The 23,962-nt window shown below is 45.1% G+C and overlaps 1 protein-coding gene across 4 annotated transcripts in view; it reads right to left on the minus strand.

The window, feature by feature from the left end:
• znf536 (zinc finger protein 536) overlaps positions 1 to 23,632 on the minus strand; it is a 227,438-nt gene extending 203,806 nt beyond the window's left edge. The window contains exon 1 of one of the 4 annotated variants that reach the window (XM_054770437.1): positions 23,490 to 23,632. The gene's annotated coding sequence lies outside the window, so the exon portion shown is untranslated. Of the gene's footprint in view, positions 1 to 23,058; positions 23,207 to 23,489 lie in introns of those variants that run through there. The other 3 variants (XM_054770438.1, XM_054770435.1, XM_054770439.1) reach the window with 3 other exon arrangements.
• Positions 23,633 to 23,962: the final 330 nt, after the last annotated feature.

Here is a 23,962-nt window from a genome sequence, read left to right on the forward strand (position 1 = left end):
GCTCGGTTGCTCCTTCGTTCAATCCATCGTTGGTTCGATCCATCGATTGATCGTTCCTTCTTCATTTGATTGTTCATTCATTCCTCCCGTCATTTGTTGACTCGACTGTTCCTTTGTTCCTTTGATTTTCCGTTCGATCCTTCCTTTGTTTGAGTGGTGCTTTGCTCGTTCCTTCGTTTGCTCGTTGCATCGATGGTTCGATTGTTCATTCATTGAAAAAGGGTACAAGCAACAACCCCGCCTACCACCACGCTTCCGTATACTCGAACTTCCTGCCTTTCCTTCGTCCATCTTTCCATCATTTTGCTTTGCCAACTGTTTTCCATTCTTTCCTTCTTTCCTTCCTCCACTCAGCTTCCTTCAACTTTCCTTTCTTCTTTTCCATCTTTGTCAGTTTTCTGATTCCTTCATGTGAACTTTTTGTTCCCAACTACCTCCCTAAATTGACATTTCCTTTCCTCGTTTTTCTTCCTCCTCCTTGGCTTCAATTTTGCCTCCTAGATTTTGTCGTTTCCTTCTTTAATATTTCCCTGTTTTGTGTCCTTCCTGCTTTCCTTCCGTCTGTGTTTCCTCTGACCTCAGCCTTACCAAACAAGATGGCGTGCTAGCATTAGCCTGCGTGCTAAGGGGGGTGTTGGGGTTTAAAGTAAATAAGGTTGAGGCTGGTTTGTTTGTGCAGCCCCCCTCCTGGTAGAAAAGGATATAAGCCTCGCACATGGCTTAAAATTTTGTACAGCTTTTCCCAAAATCCTTCTTATGGTTGCCACTCTGTGCCAAAAAGTTCATCTGGCCTGTAAATTTAAGCACGGATTACAAATATTCAAATCATGAGCTTACTGTTCAAATAAACATTTGCAGCGGGGGAGGGAGGGGGGCCAGGCAAAAGTTGCAAGGCACACACTTTGGCCATAATTCCTCCTCGGGCGCCGCCCCTTCCCTCACCGCTAATAAAACAACCACAAAGAGTGTACGGTGGGGGGGTCAATGCAAAAACAAAAGGCTGGAAGTTGAATGTCGGGCCTCGTTCTTGACGCTGCATAAACACACTTGATGAAATATGTCATTAATGTAATTGGAACCACCTCCGAAATTACAGCAGTCAGGGTGGGCCCATGGCCTCGGACAATAGACCACCTTATTATGGGGGCGGGGGTCAGCTGCTCACCACATGCTGGTGACGACAACCCCCGGTGATGTCACTGTGAGGTGATCTATGATGGGGCGGGGCCTCCGTTGGTCCCCCCCACCCTACCAATCTCAAGTAATCACGACCTGCGGTATTTCTCATGCATTCATTCGTAACGGCGAACGTTGACGTTTCAAACCACAGCGAAGCACATCTCATGTTTCAAACTTTCAAGCCAGTCTGGACTCCAAAACGTCTCCGGCTTTCAACTAAATCACACGTAAACACGACCGCAAGCAACAGGTGGCACGATCACCCCGCACTGAAGCCCCTCATTGAGAAGCTTGAAGGAAGTCGTTTTGCGGGGAAACAAACCCGATAGTGAAAGAAGGAAAAGGGCGAACGTGTGGACTAGCTTACACGTTACAACCTCCAAAATCCTGCACCCACAAAGAAACGTTTGGAAATCGGAGTAAATTGTTGGCCAAAATGCACACGACAAGGAGTGTGAAGAGAAGAAGAAGAGGAACATAGACAGGAAGTTACAGGACTCCAGCGTCACAGATGCGAACTCACTTGTTCACTTGCAAAGCGAAACAGTGCATAGATGAGATTTTTACACTGTTTCACGTCTTTGCACCTGTGTGACACTTAAGGATGTTAAAACGTGCACTTTTTGATGATGACCAAAAAAACATCTAAATCTAGATTCAAAAAGTACATAAAAATGAAAACATTTTTAGATTGGCTCATTGTCATGTCATTGTCAAAATGACAAATAAAAATGAATTAAAAACAAAACATGTCAAACGATTATACGAGTGTGTACTTGTTAGTGACACAAGCAAAATATATATTAAACAATACATTTCAAATAAAACAATAATACAAAGACTGAGTGCCATCATACCAGTGTTTGCATGTTAGCAACATGTGGACTATTCAAACTGCTGCACTTCTTTTTACACTTTTAAGACGCTAAAAATGTTAAGACTGAACACACCACCTGTACACTTTCTTTGATGACCAAAAAATGTCTAAAAATGTAAAATGTAAACATAAAAAAGACATTTAAAATGTCAAATAAATGTTAAAAAGACTGTCAGCAAACGCACCAAAAAATTGTCTGTGCACTGAAAACTTTTACAATAACACCCCCAAACAAATGAAATGAAATCCAAAATGTAAACTTAAAAAAAAGAATAAAAAAAAAAACTAAAATTGCAAAAGAGACTAGCGTCATCATACGCGTGTTCACTTCTTAGCAACATTGACATTTTAGACCACTTTACTCTTTTTACATTCGTATGACATGTAATAATGCTACATTAGGAAGGGAATATTTTATAAAAACATCCCAACAGTTGAGATGTGATTGTGTCTTTCTCTCCCATGGAACTACAGAAACAACAGACAGTGTTCCACACCAGCGATGCTGCGGTTCCAAGGCCCAAACAATACCGAAAGGCGTGTCAGTTGGATTCCAGGTGCGGCCCACCGGCGGGGTCAGCATCACAGTGACAGTTGGCGTCACCTCTGGGATTAAAATAGCCTCTTCTTCCACTCGTACTACTTGGTCCTCGCTCAGGCCGCCATTAAAGTGGTGCGCATTTGCAAAATTGCAAACAGATGCAAGTCAAGTACCTGCAAATAATCTGCCAAGACCCATTTGAGAATATGTGCCAGTCATTAGGGGCGGGCCGGCCGCGGATCAGCCCACCAGATGGGTTCTGCTGCCTTTTATTCTGGAAGAAAGACCACCGCTCCTCCACACGCACGCACACACACACACACGCACACAGTTACGTCCCATGTTGAGTGTGAGACAACAATATCGCAAGTTTAAGAGCCGACCAAGGAATGTCACATTTCCTTTCGAATCTTTTCATCTTCTCTGCAATGAGGATACTGTGTGTGTGTGTGCATGCGTGTGCGTGTGTGCATGCGTGTGTGTGTGTGCATGAGTGTGCGTGTGTGCATGCGTGTGTGTGTGTGCATGCGTGTGTGTGCACGCTGGGGAGGCTGCTGATAGGGGGTGCGGTGTAAAAGAGGAGATCTGAGGCTTTTATTGTTTAGTACAGATGATTTTGTACCAAAAAAGGAAATAAAAAAAGCAAGCGGGCTGTGCTGTTGTTGTTGTTGTCGTTCAGCCACACATCTGAAGTTGTGTTCTTTAAAGGCAACAAAGCTTTTTCCAATTAAAGCACATTTTAACACCAAGAGGTGCGGCAAACTTCCATCAGTGGCGTCTCTCGCAAAACGCCAAACAGGAAGTGCTTGAACTTGAGGGTGACTGTGGGAGGGGGAGGGGGGGCTTTTAGAACAACAAACAAACGAGACACTTTTTAAAGAAAGATTCCTCAAACACGAGCAGGCCTTCAAACAAAACGCATTCATTTCATTTCTTGTTAATTGTAAAAGTGCAAGCATGCGGGACACAACAAACATTCTTTGTTCGGGGAGACGGCGACGGCGGCGGAGGAGGGGGCGGGACACAAGTGACCATGTGACAACGCCAGCAGAACATAATTTCAAGACATTCCTGCATCTTCCGTCCCACACACATCGACAGTACTTGATATACACACACATCTAACTTACTATACATCTATGTCTCACAACACCCAACAAATGATGAAGACGTCCCAAAGGAGACTGTACTTCCTGAGAAGACTGAAGAAATTTGGCATGTCCACCACAATGATGAGTTGCTTCTACAGATGCACTATAGAAAGTGTCCTTACCGCCTCCATCACTGTTTGGTACGGTAACTGTACAACACGTGATAGGAAGGCACTCCAGCGGGTGATCAAGACCTCACAGAACATTGTTGGGGCAGCCCTCCCCTCACTGCAAGACATTTATAAAACTAGAGTCCTACGAAGAACACACAACCTCATCAAGGACAGCACACATCCACAACACTCATTATTCACACTCCTACCGTCAGGCAGACGCTACAGGAGTTTGAAGTCCAGGACCACAAGGCTGGCAAACAGCTTTTACCCACAGGCCATCAGGCTTCTCAACGAAGCACTCGCACACGCCGCACGCAACACACGCACACACTCATAGCACTTTATTATTTATTTATTTATTTATTTATTTATTTATTTATTTATATTATTTATCTGTATTATTGTCTCTCCTGTTGTTGTTGTTTAATTTATTGGTATTTATGTTTCTTATGTTCTTATTCTTTCTTGTGTTTTCTTTCTTTTCTTGGGAGAATGAACAGAATAAGAATTTCATTGCATAGTAGAACTGCTGTTTTACCGTGCACATGACAATAAAACTGTCTTGAATCTCTTGAATGTTCCATACACACACACATCGACAGTACTTGATATTCACACACATCTAACTTACTGTACATCTATGTTCCATACACACACACACACACACACACACACACACACAAACACACACACACACATCTCCGTCCTATACACACATCTACATCCTATACACACATCTACGTCCTATACACACAACTACTGTATGTCCTATACACACATCTATGTCCTATATACACATCTACATCCTATACACACATCTCCGTCCTATACACACATCTACGTCCTATACACACATCTACATCCTATACACACATCTACATCCTATACACACATCTATGTCCTACACACACATCTACATCCTATACACACATCTCCGTCCTATACACACATCTATGTTCTATACACACATCTACATCCTATACACACATCTACGTCCTATACACACATCTACATCCTATACACACATCTACGTCCTATACACACAACTACTGTATGTCCTATACACACATCTATGTCCTATATACACATCTACGTCCTATACACACATCTACGTCCTATACACACATCTACATCCTATACACACATCTACATCCTAAACACACATCTCCGTCCTATACACACATCTACATCCTATACACACATCTACGTCCTATACACACATCTCCGTCCTATACACACATCTACATCCTATACACACATCTATGTTCTATACACACATCTACATCCTATACACACATCTACGTCCTATACACACATCTACATCCTATACACACATCTACATCCTATACACACATCTCCGTCCTATACACACATCTATGTTCTATACACACATCTACATCCTATACACACATCTACGTCCTATACACACATCTCCGTCCTATACACACATCTACATCCTATACACACATCTATGTCCTATACACACAACTACTGTATGTCCTATACACACATCTATGTCCTATATACACATCTACGTCCTATACACACATCTACGTCCTATACACACATCTACATCCTATACACACATCTACGTCCCATACACACATCTACGTCCTATACGCACATCTATGTCTTATACACACATCTCCGTCCCATACACACATCTACGTCCTATACACACATCTCCGTCCTATACACACATCTACATCCTCTACACACATCTACATCCTCTACACACATCTACATCCTATACACACATCTACATCCTATACACACATCTCCGTCCTATACACACATCTACGTCCCATACACACATCTACGTCCTATACACACATCTACATCCTAAACACACATCTCCGTCCTATACACACATCTACATCCTATACACACATCTACGTCCTATACACACATCTCTGTCCTATACACACATCTCCGTCCCATACAAACATCTACGTCCTATACACACATCTACGTCCTATACACACATCTCCGTCCTATACACGCATCTATGTCCTATACACACAACTACTGTATGTCCTATACACACATCTATGTCCTATATACACATCTACATCCTATACACACATCTCCGTCCTATACACACATCTACGTCCCATACACACATCTACATCCTATACACACATCTACATCCTATACACACATCTATGTCCTATACACACAACTACTGTATGTCCTATACACACATCTATGTCCTATATACACATCTACATCCTATACACACATCTCCGTCCTATACACACATCTACGTCCTATACACACATCTACATCCTATACACACATCTACATCCTATACACACATCTCCGTCCTATACACACATCTACATCCTATACACACATCTATGTTCTATACACACATCTACATCCTATACACACATCTACGTCCTATACACACATCTCCGTCCTATACACACATCTACATCCTATACACACATCTATGTCCTATACACACAACTACATCCTATACAAACATCTATGTCCTATACACACAACTACTGTATGTCCTATACACACATCTATGTCCTATATACACATCTACGTCCTATACACACATCTACGTCCTATACACACATCTACATCCTATACACACATCTACGTCCTATACACACATCTATGTCCCATACACACATCTACGTCCTATACGCACATCTATGTCTTATACACACATCTCCGTCCCATACACACATCTACGTCCAATACACACATCTCCGTCCTATACACACATCTACATCCTCTACACACATCTACATCCTCTACACACATCTACATCCTATACACACATCTCCGTCCTATACACACATCTACGTCCCATACACACATCTACGTCCTATACACGCATCTATGTCCTATACACACAACTACTGTATGTCCTATACACGCATCTATGTCCTATACACACAACTACTGTATGTCCTATACACACATCTATGTCCTATATACACATCTACATCCTATACACACATCTCCGTCCTATACACACATCTACGTCCCATACACACATCTACATCCTATACACACATCTACATCCTATACACACATCTATGTCCTATACACACAACTACTGTATGTCCTATACACACATCTATGTCCTATATACACATCTACATCCTATACACACATCTCCGTCCTATACACACATCTACGTCCTATACACACATCTACATCCTATACACACATCTACATCCTATACACACATCTCCGTCCTATACACACATCTACATCCTATACACACATCTATGTTCTATACACACATCTACATCCTATACACACATCTACGTCCTATACACACATCTACATCCTATACACACATCTACGTCCTATACACACATCTACATCCTCAACACACATCTACATCCTCTACACACATCTACATCCTATACACACATCTACATCCTATACACACATCTCCGTCCTATACACACATCTACATCCTATACACACATCTCCGTCCTATACACACATCTACGTCCCATACACACATCTACGTCCTATACACACATCTACATCCTAAACACACATCTCCGTCCTATACACACATCTACATCCTATACACACATCTACGTCCTATACACACATCTCCGTCCTAAACACACATCTCCGTCCCATACAAACATCTACGTCCTATACACACATCTACGTCCTATACACACATCTCCGTCCTATACACACATCTACATCCTATACACACATCTACGTCCTATACACACATCTCCGTCCTATACACACATCTCCGTCCCATACAAACATCTACGTCCTATACACACATCTACGTCCTATACACACATCTCCGTCCTATACACGCATCTATGTCCTATACACACAACTACTGTATGTCCTATACACACATCTATGTCCTATATACACATCTACATCCTATACACACATCTCCGTCCTATACACACATCTACGTCCCATACACACATCTACATCCTATACACACATCTACGTCCTATACACACATCTCCGTCCTATACACACATCTACGTCCTATACACACATCTATGTCCTATACACACATCTCCGTCCTATACACACATCTACGTCCCATACACACATCTACGTCCTATACACACATCTACATCCTATACACACATCTCCGTCCTATACACACATCTACATCCTATACACACATCTACGTCCTATACACACATCTATGTCCTATACACACATCTACATCTTATACACACATCTACATCCTAAACACACATCTCCGTCCTATACACACATCTACATCCTATACACACATCTACGTCCTATACACACATCTCCGTCCTAAACACACATCTCCGTCCCATACAAACATCTACGTCCTATACACACATCTACGTCCTATACACACATCTCCGTCCTATACACACATCTACATCCTATACACACATCTACGTCCTATACACACATCTCCGTCCTATACACACATCTCCGTCCCATACAAACATCTACGTCCTATACACACATCTACGTCCTATACACACATCTCCGTCCTATACACGCATCTATGTCCTATACACACAACTACTGTATGTCCTATACACACATCTATGTCCTATATACACATCTACATCCTATACACACATCTCCGTCCTATACACACATCTACGTCCCATACACACATCTACATCCTATACACACATCTACGTCCTATACACACATCTCCGTCCTATACACACATCTACGTCCTATACACACATCTATGTCCTATACACACATCTCCGTCCTATACACACATCTACGTCCCATACACACATCTACGTCCTATACACACATCTACATCCTATACACACATCTCCGTCCTATACACACATCTACATCCTATACACACATCTACGTCCTATACACACATCTATGTCCTATACACACATCTACATCTTATACACACATCTACGTCCTATACACACATCTATGTCCTATACACACATCTCCGTCCCATACACACATCTATGTCCTATACACACATCTGTGTCCTATACACACATCTACGTCCTATACACACATCTACATCCTATACACACATCTCCGTCCTATACACACATCTACATCCTATACACACATCTATGTTCTATATACACATCTACATCCTATACACACATCTATGTCCTATACACACATCTACATCCTATACACACATCTACGTCCTATACACACATCTACATCCTATACACACATCTCCGTCCTATACACACATCTATGTTCTATACACACATCTACATCCTATACACACATCTACGTCCTATACACACATCTCCGTCCTATACACACATCTACATCCTATACACACATCTATGTCCTATACACACAACTACTGTATGTCCTATACACACATCTACATCCTATACACACATCTACGTCCTATACACACATCTACATCCCATACACACACATCTATGTCCTATACACACATCTACATCCTATACACACATCTACATCCTATACACACATCTACATCCTATACACACATCTCCGTCCCATACACACATCTACATCCTATACACACATCTACATCCTATACACACATCTACGTCCTATACACACATTTACGTCCTATACACACATCTACATCCTATACACACATCTATGTCTTATACACACATCTCTGTCCCATACACACATCTACGTCCTATACACACATCTCCGTCCTATACACCCATCTACATCCTATACACACATCTACGTCCTATACACACATCTACATCCTATACACACATCTATGTCCTATACACACATCTATGTCCTATACACACATCTACGTCCTATACACAAAACTACATCCTATACACACAGCTCCGTCCTATACACACATCTACGTCCTATACACACATCTCCGTCCTATACACCCATCTACATCCTATACACACATCTACATCCTCTACACACATCTACATCCTATACACACATCTATGTCCTATACACCCATGTACATCCTATACAAACATCTACGTCCTATACACACATCTACATCCTATACACACATCTACGTCCTATACACACATCTATGTCCTATACACACATCTACGTCCTATACACAAAACTACATCCTATACACACATCTCCGTCCTATACACACATCTACGTCCTATACACACATCTACGTCCTATACACACATCTACATCCTATACACACATCTACGTCCTATACACACATCTACATCCTATACACACATCTACGTCCTATACACACATCTATGTCCTATACACACATCTACGTCCTATACACAAAACTACATCCTATACACACATCTCCGTCCTATACACACATCTACGTCCTATACACACATCTACGTCCTATACACACATCTACATCCTATACACACATCTACGTCCTATACACACATCTACATCCTATACACACATCTATGTTCTATACACACATCTATGTCCTATACACACATCTACGTCCTATACACAAAACTACATCCTATACACACATCTACATCCTATACACACATCTACATCCTATACACACATCTATGTCCTATACACACATCTACTTGTACATCCTATACACACATCTACGTCCTATACACACATCTATGTCCTATACACACATCTTCGTCCTAGACACACACACGTATGTCCTAGAGACACACACGTATGTCCTAGACACACACACACGTATGTCCTAGACACACACACGTACATCCTAGACACACGTATGTCCTACACACACACATGTATGTCCTACACACACGCACATGTATGTCCTAGACACACACGTATGTCCTAGACACACACACGTACATCCTTGACACACACACATCCTAGACACACACACGTATGTCCTAAACACACACACACATGTATGTCCTACACAAACATGCGTATGTCCTAGACACACACACGTATGTCCTACAAACGCACACATGTATGTCCTACACAAACACGCATATGTCCTAGAGACACACACGTATGTCCTAGACACACACACACGTATGTCCTTGACACACACACATGTACGTCCTAGACACACACACGTACGTCCTAGACACCCGTATGTCCTGCACACATGTACGTCCTAGACACCCGTATGTCCTACACACAGGTACGTCCTAGACACACGTATATGCTAGCCACACGTACGTCCTAGACACACGCAGCAGACACTAGGTGTGTTATGTCTCCCCCCTCATGGTGAGATGTTGGTAATTGGGCACGGCGTGCACGCTTGGTGCTCGTGCATGACAGATGGATGAGGGGCAAGCGGGGCAACGTCACACAGTGGAAGGGGGGGTGGGAATCCATCATCTTTTTGAACCCCTCACTCTTCACCCAGGAGACTCTGTGACATGGTGCGTATATCAAGTGCTCCCTTGCCATGTCACCTGTGAAGCGATACGCTGTCTCCATTGGCGCACTAGCGTACCGCCACTCCGTACTCCTTACTACGCACACCAGCGTGTTCACACCACACATGCACTATTTCATGTTGGTCACCCGTCTTCATCGCTTTGACTTCCCTGGTGGTCATGTAAGTGTAAAAAGAAGCCAAAAGGAAGCCAAAGAAAAAGGCAAACACAGTCGGAGTTACGAGTGCGCCTGAGTGAGTGTGCCACAGTGTGCTACTTCACGTCTCATCATCTTATAAGCATGTTTTATGTAAAGGCCATCTGCTTTGCCACACTTCGGCACCCAGGCAACCTTTAATAATATAAGCATGCACACACACACACTCACACAGGGTGGGAAGGGGTGTTTTTTGGAGGGGGAGTGAGTCTCCTCCCCCCGCTATTCTCCTTCCTGTCTCCACATCAACATTCAGCTTTTTCATCGCAATCGACACCCTCTCATCTCCTCCCCGGTCACACCATTTAACCCCGCCCCCTCCCCTTGACCCTAACGCACGCGTGCTTTCATTGTTGTGTAATTATCAGGATAGCTTGTGTGTATGATCTTTATGACGGGCTACATGTGGGCAAAGGGGGCGGAGCCATACATTTTTAAAGTACGACTCTAATTGGCCGAGTCAGATGTTTTCTTCACATAATTTTGCATTTGTTGACCTACAAAATGTACCAAAAATGATGGCAAACTACTACCCAACATGTTTGTTAAAGTCAAAAATAATAACCCCCCAGTGCAAACAAACAAAAACATCCAACCCTGCTGCTGGTCTTTAACCCCACCCCGACCTGGAAACAGCTCTCTCAACACGACCCCTCAGAGATGGGGGTGGTGCCATCGCCTCATCACGCACAGCCCACCCTCCCTCCCCCCCAATGTGGTCACCTTTTCAGTGTCCATCAGGATTGTGGGTCTAATCCTCATCGGATCATCTCATCAATGCCTCGGCTGTTTCTGTGTAATGGATCCCACCCCTCCCACATACACTCACATTGCTCTCTGCCCCCACCACCACTGCTCCTTCATGTTATATGTGAAAAAATATTCCGAATGTTGAATATTGTTTGAAAGTTTGTTTATTTTGCTGTGATGTGATGTTGATCAGCATCAGGCTGGCGTTCTTGATTGTTTGTCGTCTTCCTCCTCGTCTCCCCCCGCCCTCATTAGCAGCTAACTACGCCGTTTCATTAAACGCGTGTACGAGGAGGAAGAGCCAGAGGAGCATGGGGGGGCTGTGTGTTTTTTTTAGTGGTGGTGGGCGGGGGGGACAGGGCGAACCTCCATAATTAAGATCACTCCACAGATTACCTCCGGCAACAAAAGCGTGCAAAGCGGCTGCCTGCAGATACAAAAGTTGGATGAAAAAAGGAGCACTGAGGAGGATGCTGACCTCCACTACGATCCACAACAGCCAGAACCCCCTGCCCCCCACACCCACCCACCCCCACAGCAGCACCAACACACACACGCACACTGTAAAGCGTTTCAGGTGATTTCCACCAACTAAGCAAACAAACAACACCTCATTACGGAAGGAAGATTATTTTTACTCTATGCAAGTGAACGTCGTCCTTTGCAGAGTAGAGTCGAGGAAAACTGGAATAAATTGTTGTTTTTTTTTAAGTCTGGGAATGTCAGGAATGTCAACTTAAAAAAGCTAATTTCCAAAAAAAAATCAAGTAGCACAGGCGGCTAAGCTAATTAGCTGGCGCGGGATCATTGCTTCCATGTAGTCGCACCGCTGTCCCCCTCATCCGATGCTTTCATAGCTTCTTCCACGTGAAATTATATGTCCACTATTTATTAGCTTCCTTCGTCGCAGGCGAACAATGGCAATTGAGGAGAGACGGGGAGTGTTACGTGAATCGATTTGTTGCAACTGTTTTAAAGCAAATGGTGATCCAAAATCAGAGGAGTTTGCAAAGGTGGGCAAGCGCTCTCTGAACGAGTCGTGTACACACAGGAAATAATGCAGTCCAAGCTGACCAATCACAGCGTCCGCGGTCCATGTCACCGCCACCCAAGCTTAGAGCGAATGCCAGGCTGCTTTGGTTGAAGCGTGTTCGCTGTTGCAGCAAGTAGAGTTGAAGATTGTTGTTCCATGCACGGCAGTGAGATTAGCATTCTCGCTAATCGCACATTCTGGGTCACAAATATTTGTTTTTAACATTTGGGACCAAAAAATCCTGTTTTATACTTTTACTGTTTAGTTGACTGACTTGTGATATTTGTTTGGGTAACAAATGTGGTGCCACACCTCGCCCGGACAGAGAGGGCGCTAGAGCTGAAATGTGGAAGTTTACGTCTTACTTCCCAATCGCAACACTTTTTACATTCCTAACGCTGTAAAGTCCCACCAAATATTCCAAAGCGTGAAAAGGGCACACGGAGGCCACACTTCTCCAATTACCGCCAAAGACACAACAGCAGCAGACATGAAAAGTCTTTGGCAAGGAACACACTTGAAAGACAAAAAGCAACAAAAAGTAGAAGAGGACCAACAGTTGAAGGTGTGTCCTCCGGCAAAGACGTCCCGTTTAGCGAGTTCAAGTTAAAACGGGGATCAGGCGTCGAGGGAAAAAGCCTCTTTTAAATTCCAGCTTGACTAATAAGGCGGATCAAGAAGAGACTATTGAAGTTTAACAACACTTTTTAAAACACTTGATGAAAGACGTAACACAGCAGCCGTGTGTGGCGAGAAAGATCAAATACTTTGCATGAATTAAGACAATGAACTTATTCTTATTGGCAGCAGCACAGCAAATCATATCTGAAGAAAGGGGCGGAGACAGGAATGGGGTGGGGCCAAGGATGAAGGCTGGGCTGGGAAAGAGGGCGCACACTTCTACTCCCACCCACCCCCTGCCGTCACTGCCACAAACCATGTACCATCCTCCTTTTTCACGTGGGGGGGTGTGGCTCTCCATCCTCCTTTTTTTTTAAATGTAGGGGGCCCATGGCTCCCCATCCTCCTTTTTAATTTAGGGGGACTGTGGCTCCCCATCCTTCTTTTTTTAAATGTAGGGGGGCCGTGGCTCCCCATCCTCCTTTTTAAATGTATGTGGCTGGGACCCCATACACAAAATGGTAGTAAAAGTGTTGAGCAGCTGAATGAATGAGTGAAGCTGCAACTTCCCTTTCGTTACGCCAAAGCAGGCCCACTGGTCTCTCGTAAAAGACGCATGTTAGCGCGCTAAGCTAACCAGCTTTGGAGTGTGTTGAGGTGTCACATCAGCGCTGCTTTGAGCAACCGCAAATAAAGAAGAAGTCTGTTGTTGTTTCCACCTGAAAGGAAGTTTCGGGTGTTAAAAATGTCTTCTTGCATTGTTATTTCGTGAGAAAAAGGAGCAGAATGTAAACATTTGATGTATAAAAGCAGGAGGACATCAACCTTAAAAATGAAATAATGTCCCATCTCATGCATGGAGGTGGTGTCCCGGGCAGGAATAAACAAACAGACATGTTTACCTTGATCAAAGTAAACAAATAAGGCACAGTGGGCGCTCTGAGTCGTGGTTAGGAGAGGCTGCAGCGCGCTCATTTCCTTATTTACTTTTGCTTAAATGTTGAACAGCAAAGTGGAATGAAGCCGTTTCTCGGGGGACTGTTTTTTTTCTTAAACGTTGCCTGTGTTTGCTTCTTGAAGGCCGCCTGGTGATTAATGCAGCATAGATCTCATTTCTCATCATTAGAACAAAAAATGCTGAATAATAATCACAGTGAAAGTCATCAGATTCCAAATGAGCACGGAGGGGCTAAAAAGCGCAACAAATAATCAGAAAAAGTCTCAACAGGCAAACACGACGACGGCCTTGATGGAGTGCGGCACAGTAATCTGCAGGCCGCTGCCGCCATCACTCCAAATAAAAAGCTAAACCTTTCGATTGAGTCTTTAATTCACAACGATGTGACATTAAAACCCTTCGCTTGACTCGTGCCGGCTGTGACAAACAGCCGGGCTTAATAGAGGTGTGCAGACAGGCCGCCATTTTGCCCACTTTTATCAAAGCGAATTTATCAGCTCCGCCGCCGTGGATCTGTGGCAGCCGCTTGTTGAGAGGGAAACCTCCAGATAGCGTTAAGTACATCATCCCTCCTCACCACCGCGCGCGCCCGCCTTCCCTCGCTGCTGTCAGCGCACTCGCCGCTCCGCATTTGTCTGCACGCCGCCACGCCGGCGGCCATGTTTGCCAACAGGACAATTAGTCAAAAGAAGCAGCAGAGCACTTGGAGTGCTTCACGTGTCAGCGGCTAAAAGTGCTCTTTATCGTCCGTGCGCTTCAAGAAGCGTGGGCTTCACCTGTTTGCTCGCCAAGAGATGCTACATTTCCTCCCAAAAAGTCAGCACTTTTTCCCACTCAGGGTTTTTTAGCGCTCCTGAGCACCAAGCTTGACTGCTGCGTTTGCCATTATCCATCCATCCATCCATCCATCCATCCATCCATCCATTGTCTATACCGCTTCTCCTCTTTAGGGCAGGGGGTATGCTGGAGCCTATCCCAGCTGACTTGGAGTGACAGGCGGGGTCCACCCTGGACTGGTGTCCAGCCAATGGCAGGGCACATATAGACAAACACTCCCATTCATACCTATGGACCATTTAGAGTCTCCAATGAAGCTAACATGCATGTTTTTGGAATGTGGGAGGAAACCGGAGTACCCAGAACCCCCCCCCACACACACACACACACACACACACACACGGGGAGAACATGCAAACTCCACACAGAAATGCCCAAGGGAGAATCCAACCCAGGTCTTCCCATCTCCAGACTGTTCCTGTGTTGGCCAACATGCTAACCACTAGACCACCGTACGGCCCTATATTATTATTATTATTATTATTATTATTATTATTATTATTATTACTATTATTACTATTATTACTATTACTATTATTATTACTATTATTACTATTATTACTATTATTACTATTATTATTACTATTACTATTATTATTATGCTTACATTTTCACCAGTCTCACCAAATTCGGTGTAGACGCCAATCGTGACAAGATGCTCAAAATGGTCTCAAGAAACCATGTTCTAAAACAAACAGGAAGTCGGCCATTTTGGTTTCTCGCTGCAATTTTGAGCAAAAACCAGCGGTTACATTTCAACAAATTAGTCTCGGGCAGTTTGACCAAATGACCCAAATAAAAGTCACGGATACCAGACAGACGGGCGATGTTACGTTTTGATGGATTTTCGGCTGTTCCATAAGATGTGGGCGGGGCATGGCAACAGATGGATGATCAATGGGACAATTCACCACCAAAGTGTAAATGTTAACAAGTCAGTTCCACAAGGTCAGGTCTTCGTTATAATTTGTACACACGATGAAGACGACACCTTGAAGCTACACGTAGGTCGTTACCTGAATGCAACTCAGCGCCACCCAGTGGCAACAGGAAATGGAATGCACATGCCTGCAAAAACCTGTGAAGCCTGCCTTGAGTGAGGTGCGAGGGTCCCGTTCAACCTTGCCTGCAGCTTTATTCTCATTTTAATTTCTTTTTTTTTTAATTTTCAGTTTTATTTCTACAGTTCAACTCCCATTTTTGCTGATTTTTTTCTTGCTTAATTGTACTTTTAGAATGTGAAAATGCGGGCAACTCTGAGGCCAACTTTCTCAAAAAGTGCGGCGCACGCTAGGCTACGCAAACAAACATCCTAAATTTCCTCAAGAGAGTTTTCTTCTGTTTTCTTGTGACAGTTCAAAGACTTTACTTCACACAAACAGTCATTGGAAAGGAACAAAGAGGTGACAAAAAGCAGCCTTCTGAGAGCTTTGAAATGCAATTTTTCATGCACGGTTGGTGCAAATGCAAGTGTAAAAAGAAGTCAATTTCAAAAACCGAGACAGTGTAAAACAAAACCAGGAAAAATTTGGTTTGACTGCAGTCACAAATTCAAGCAGTTCGCTAACAGCTGGTTAGCATGCCCCTTTAGCATAACAGGACGTGCAGACTACCAGGACGGGACAACGTGGTTTACCATGGTAACCAGGGGCTGACAGATCAGGACCCGAGAGAGGAGGTGAAACAAAGAAATGACGAGACCGCCGTCACGCACACCTTGGGTGCTGCAGTGAGTGTTATGAAGAAGAGGATGACAGCGTGGCGTCGTGGCCCGCAGCGATCCAGAAGCACAGCAGATGGTGTCAAGTGACGAGAGAGGGAGGGAGGGAGAGCACGGAAGAAAAAAAGACGATGGTGAACGTGGACGAGTGCGAGAGTGGATGGAGGGACGACAGAAGGGCGAGTGGAGTGCGTGAAGGATGGCGGTGAAGGGTCCTCGCCCCCCTCGTGGGGGCGAGGGGGTCGGCTCACTCGAACCTCCCAGCTCTTGAACCGGGCCTGACCCGCCGGCGACGCGTCTGGCCTCCGGGCCACCTGAGATCCACTCTGACACACGATCCACTCCCACACATGTGGAGAGGAAAGTGGAGAAAGTGGGGGCACTTGAAGGCAGTGCCACAGCTCTGCTAGCGCTCGCTTTGCTTCACCGTCTCACCGCTTATCTCCTCATCGGACATTTTCCAGCAGGATGTCTTTTTGATGTTCAGGATAGTTGTCTCAATCCTCCAGGGCCTTGGCCCCCCAGGGTTGACTGATCATGCAGTCTGAGAAGACGTTTTTCCTCTCATTCAAGCAGGTTTCATCAGATCCTGTGCAAGGACACCTGGGTAGGACACCTCTAGTCTGACTAGATAGGACAGCCCTAGCTGAGGGGTTAGTGTGAGATCCACAGTGAAAGGTCGAGGCATGCCCACTTTCTCAGTCAGCCAATGACAGTCGTTTGGGAGGCAGATCTTCAGCCAGCACCATGTGGCCCATCGGACACCCTCCCGTTGTGACATCAGTTTGTTTTGTGTCTTTCTCTTAACCTTGGCGGAGGCCTGCGCTCTCCTGAGCGACTTTCTAGCTTGTTTATGTCTCTTTTTACGACTACGTTACGACCAATCTGAATGCATGTGAAAACATCAAATAAAAAATGGAGTACATTTTCAACTAATTAATCTAATTTAAAAGGGCTTTCAGAGAATAGTCGACCGTAAAAGCAAAAATAAAAAAAGATTCAAAGCAATGAATACGTTTTACGTCTGTCATCGGTGGACGTCACGTCACGGGTCCACTGGACGGCTGACTGTAAAGTTCTAACGTTTTAACAAACCAATTACCGCAAAGTCAAAGTCCACTTTTCTGGTGGAAGGGGACAAACGATCACCAGGAAGCAATGAACTAGAAGACAAGACAGCTGACTTTAAACATTGTAGCGTCTACGCGTTACTCAACTAATCAATTTGCACGGCGACATTAAAGTCCACTTGTGTGGTGCGCAGGAAGACGCAGCAAAGGGGACAACTCGTCACCAGGAAGCAATGAACAAGACGACGAGGCAGCAGAGTTTAATGTTGTAGCATCTATGAGTTCCTCCAAGAATCAATCAGCACTGTTACGTTAAAGCGACGCTGCCGTCTTTCACAGCAGACTTTAACGTCGCAGCGTTTAGCCGGTACGTAAAGAATCCATGAGCACTGCTACGTTAAAGTCCTCTTTTCTCGTGGACAGAAAAGCCCAGCAAAGAGGACAAATCGTCACCAGGAAATGACGGGAAGAAGAAGCCAAACAACACTTTTAACGCTGTGGAATCTATGCGTTACTTAACGTGCCACTTTTCAGCACTGTTCAGTTCAAGTCCTACGGTTTTTGTGTGGTAACGTCAAGGAAACATCACCAGAAAGTACTTGACAGGACAAGAAGCCAAGGCAGGACACTCTCACGTTGTAGCGCTCAGACGTGATACTTCACGAATCCATCGGCACCGTTAAGTTCCAGTGCTCTTTTCTGGTGCGTAGAAAAGCCAGCGAAGGGGACAAACCGTCACCAGGAAGCAACGAGGCCGCCCTTCACGGGAACAAGAAGCCAAGACAGCGCGTCACTGGCACCACAGCGAAGTGAAAAGTTGGCCCAAAAAAGGCGTAAAAATTGAGATCGGGACAAAGAAAATCGAATTCCAGTAGATGAGCGGCGGACGTAACAAGTCCCTCCCCCCCCCGCCACCCCGCTCTCCTAAAAATACACACATGAACACACACACACACACCCCCAGGCGAGAGAATATCCCGCTATTGTAGTCTTAACCCGCGAGACCTGGCGGGGAATGTAAACGCTTTCACTTCACATTTGTAAGCTCTGCTGCTCACACACGCCATCGCCGCTCGTCCTTCTAGACTTCCCTGCTTTTACTTCTTATTTATTTACACGTGTGTGTGTGTGTGTGTGTGTGCGTGTGTGCGTGTGTGTGCGTGTGTGCGTAAGACTTCTACTAGGCAGGTTTCATTAAAGATCCAATTATGCAAATGAGCTTTTGGAGAGGCCGTTGAATACGCGCAATAATGGCGGCGTACAGTCACGCTCGGACACAATGCGCCGCGGCCCGGGCCAGATTTACGAGCATCGCCGAGCGTCAACGCCTCCGTCCTCTGTCGAGGAGGAGCTCTTCATCATAATTAGAGCTCCTCCTCCTCCTCGGCCTCCATCTTGTTTGACTTCAGCTCGTTAGCGGCAAGTTTGCAGAGGTCGCCGCAGACGGGACGTGTTGCGTGATCCGCTCGGCGACGCCGTGTGAAGTGTGTAATAGATATGACCCCCCCTGCCACCACCACCACCACCCCCACCCACACGCACTCTTCTCTCTCTCGCGCACACACACACACACACACACCGCACCCCCTCCTCACAACTCCTATTTAGTGCACTTTGAGCGTGTGAATGCTAAACAGTAGCCGCACGCTGCCTGATTGACGCTCGCTCGTCGGCGCTAAGCTGTTGTCTCCGGGAATGACATGGCGGAAAACAGGCACATCAAAGGGGGGTAGGGGAAATGGGGGGCGGGGGTAGCAGTCTTGACATCCCAAAATCCCAAATGAACTTTGAGAAGGGAAAAAAACAAACAAGAGAGATGCTTAAAAAAAAGACAATTGTTTCTTCTTCTTCTTGTGTTTTTAGGCACATGGGCCAATCACATTTTGGTCAAGGCCGAATGCACACACACACACACACACACACACACACACACACACACTCACACTCCCCCACACACCTGCAGTCAATTCCACTTACTGCACAGATAAAAGAAAGCAAGACATCCAAAGCAGAAATGCAACTTCTACTCACTCGTACTCCGTTTTAACGCCTTTAAAAGGCACACAACACACACACACAGAATCATTTTTACCCTACCACATACCATGACTAATAATAATAATCATAATAATAGTAACAATAATACAATGGACAATAAAACATGATCTGCTGTCATATGAAAACAATGAAATGAAATAGAAATGAAATACTAAATAATAAAATCCCCCCCCACACACACACTCCATTCAAAGCAACATGTCTAAAATGAAATATATTCATCATCATCATCAAGAAGAGACGTTCCTGCAACTAGGGTGTCCGAAGTGCGGCCCCCAGTGGGGGCGGTTCTGGCCAGCATGGTGGGGGTTTCTTCAATATTAATACTGCAGAAAATAAAAGGAATGACATTATTGGATATGACGTTCATTTGGCTCTACAGCCGTGGGCCACCGCTCTCACGTTTATTTGTCCTCATGGGAGACTTTTTAACACGACGCGATACTTACGACCACCATTCATCTATTTCAATTCATTCATTCATCATTCATGTCAAATTTCAGTGTCAAAAAGTAGGATTTCTCTCTGCCTGTTCAAATCTATCATATTTGCAATGAAGGTGTTTTACTGTGTCTGCTTACATCGTGTGTGTGCGTGCGTGCGTGCGTGTGTGTGACATGTTGGTGTGTGGAGTTAAAGGTCACAGCATTACAAGGCTGAGGTCACGACAGCGTGTTAGCGTAGCTGCAGGGGGTTTTGAGGGGGGGGTCCCTACAGTAACACACAAACACACACACACACAGAATGAGGAGGCTGTCGCCGCCATCGGGCAGGTAAGAGAAGGATGAGGGGGCGTGGCCTCGTCACATTGACTGCGTATTAATTAATGGACACCTCGTTCCCCTCCCTCTCCTGCTGCTCCCACGAGCCCTGGGAAGGTGCGGGGGGGCACACACATAAACGGCGGCACATTAAGTCAGACCGTGTGTGGTTACCAAAAAAAAAAAAAGGAGGCCGGACCGTGGGGAGGATCTGCCGCACATCGGCCTGACAACGAGGCGTCACAGTCCAGTGAGCGACTGACTGGCAGGTGACACCCCCCACAACAACCCCCCTCCCAAAACCATCACTTCCTGACCACCGCCAGGCTGACACACACACACACAAAGTTAGGAACAAACACACCAGCTGCACGTTTTAAGTGATTAAATAAAATGTGGACATGATTAATCACGCGAGGCCTCCGCACGAGTGGCGCCTTTGACGAGGCGGATGCAGCCTCACGCGCGTTTCTGACAACGTGGCTGCCGATCACGACGTGGACAAAGTCACATTTCTTGCTAACATCCGACAAACACGATGGGGCGACGCTTGACGACAGGGGTTAAAGGGCAACACACAGACTAACATGGCCACAAGCCTGCCGTGTCATTCACGTTCAAAAGTGTCATTAGAAAAAGGCACAATTTAGAATGCTACATCTTTTAGTGCAGTTGTTCACAATCAAAAGTGTAATTCCAAAACAAGCACAATTTAGAACGAAACCTCATGGAGTGCAGAGTCCATTCAAAACTGTCATTAGAAAAAGGCACAATTTAGTACGTAACCTCTTTAAGCGCAGTTTGTCCTATTCAAAAGGCTCATTGGGGGGAAAAAAAGAACAGTTTAAAATGTAACCTCTTTGAGCGCACAGTTGCTTCCATTCAAAAGCATCATTTGAAAACGGCACAATTTAGAATGTGACATCTATTAGCGCACATAAGCCTGCTGCTGCTCCCATTCAACAGGGTCATTTGTTTAAAAGGCACAATTTAGAATATCATCGGGCACAATTCTAAATTGTGCCTTTTTTAAATGACACTTATGAATGGGAACATCTTTTGGTGGATATTGTTGTTCCTTCTTTTTAAAAGAATGTAACAACATGTAGTTCACATCTGCTGCGTCGCTCCCATTCAAAAGTGTCATTACAAAAAGGCAGGATTTTGAATGTAACCATGCAGACACAGTTGTTACATTCTTAATCATGCCCTTTTTAAATGACATTTTGAACGGGAGCTGCACAGTTCAAAAGTGTCATTAGAAAAAGGAAAGATTTAGATTGCACCTATGCAGACAGTTATGTTCTTAATTGTGCCTTTTTCTAATGACATTTTGAATGGGGCATGCTGTCCTTCCATTCAAAAGTGTCATGAAAAAGGCACAATTTAGAAGGTAACATGTTTCAGAGCACAAAGTGGTTTGAAGTGAAGCAGCAGAAGAAGCTGCCACTCCAGTGGATTACTTCGCTCCACATTCGGTCAACTTTCGCCCAACCTTTGACCCCATAAAGCCCCCCACTGCCCCGACCAACACCCACTCGGAGTGACATCTGCCCCCTCTCCACACACACACACACACACACAAACACACCGAAATGTCAAACGTCCTCCGTGCGCGTGCCGTGACATTCCAGGCATGCATTCAGCAACGATACAAAATGGTGTCTTTTTTATCCTTCAACTTTTTGGCTTTTTTGAAAACATTTGGTGTCTCGTGGAGGACATCACGCCCGGGAAGACAAAGTTTAGCGCGGACTCTTTTTTTTTTTAGATTCTAATGGAATGAAACACTTTAACGGCGCGTGCGCGTGTTGTTGTTTGAACGAGCTGACATTTAAAAACTAAAAGGATTGTTGTTGTGTTTTTCTTACCTTTTACAAAAAGGGAATTCCCTCGCGTGCACGCCACCGGGGTCCACGGATGGTGGAGAGAGGAAAGTGCGTGTGGACCTGTTAGACAGCCTCCACGCTCCGTGCGCGCATCCTGACCTGACGTGGGAATCTTGTCCTTCTGGCCCCCCTCCCCTCCCCTCACCAACCCTCCCTCCTCACTGCCAGCCTCCCCTGCCCTCTCTCACCCCTCCCTCACCGGATCACGGCTGCGGTGGGTGCCGGTGTCCGGACACGAGCGCTCGGCGTGGACGCTTGCGCTGAGCGGCGAGTGGCGGGAAGCACGCCGGCTTCGACGACGAGGGGGCGGGTGAAAAAAAAACCGTATCGATGACTTTTCTTTCCCCCCCCCCCGTGTTGACCTTCAACGAGTGTCCTTTTAAATGAGAAAGGCTGAAAGTGCGCGTCCTTACCTTGGCGGAGGTCCTCCACCGAGAACAACAAGAGTCCGGGTTCGTGCGCGTGGCGCGTTAATGTGCACTTAAACAAGTCCCGAGTGCTCCATATGACGTGTGCGTGCGTGTACGTGTGTGTGTGCACTGTAACCTTGTGGTGTATTGATGTAAATAAGCCTCCTCGCTGCCTTCCTTCCTTCGTCCCTCCTTCCTTCGCTCCTGACGTCTCCTCCTCTTTCTCTCACAATTAGCAACAATTAAGCACAATTAGCCTTGCTTTCATTACCATCACAACTATTCTTAGCAGCAATATTCTCACTCAAAAGTATTTATTTGACTTGCAGCAAGTTTACGGTAAAAAGGAAAAAATAGAAAAAGAATGAAGTTCGCCTTAAGAGGTGAGTGCGTCGATACAAGCGTCTACAGTGTGGATACCAAGGATTGTACGTAATGGGTCGGTACTATATCAATGCTTTTCAGTTCTCTCCTGT

The sequence above is a fragment of the Dunckerocampus dactyliophorus genome, chromosome 3, assembly GCF_027744805.1.
Source record: "Dunckerocampus dactyliophorus isolate RoL2022-P2 chromosome 3, RoL_Ddac_1.1, whole genome shotgun sequence".
In the NCBI taxonomy this organism is placed as follows: domain Eukaryota; kingdom Metazoa; phylum Chordata; class Actinopteri; order Syngnathiformes; family Syngnathidae; genus Dunckerocampus; species Dunckerocampus dactyliophorus.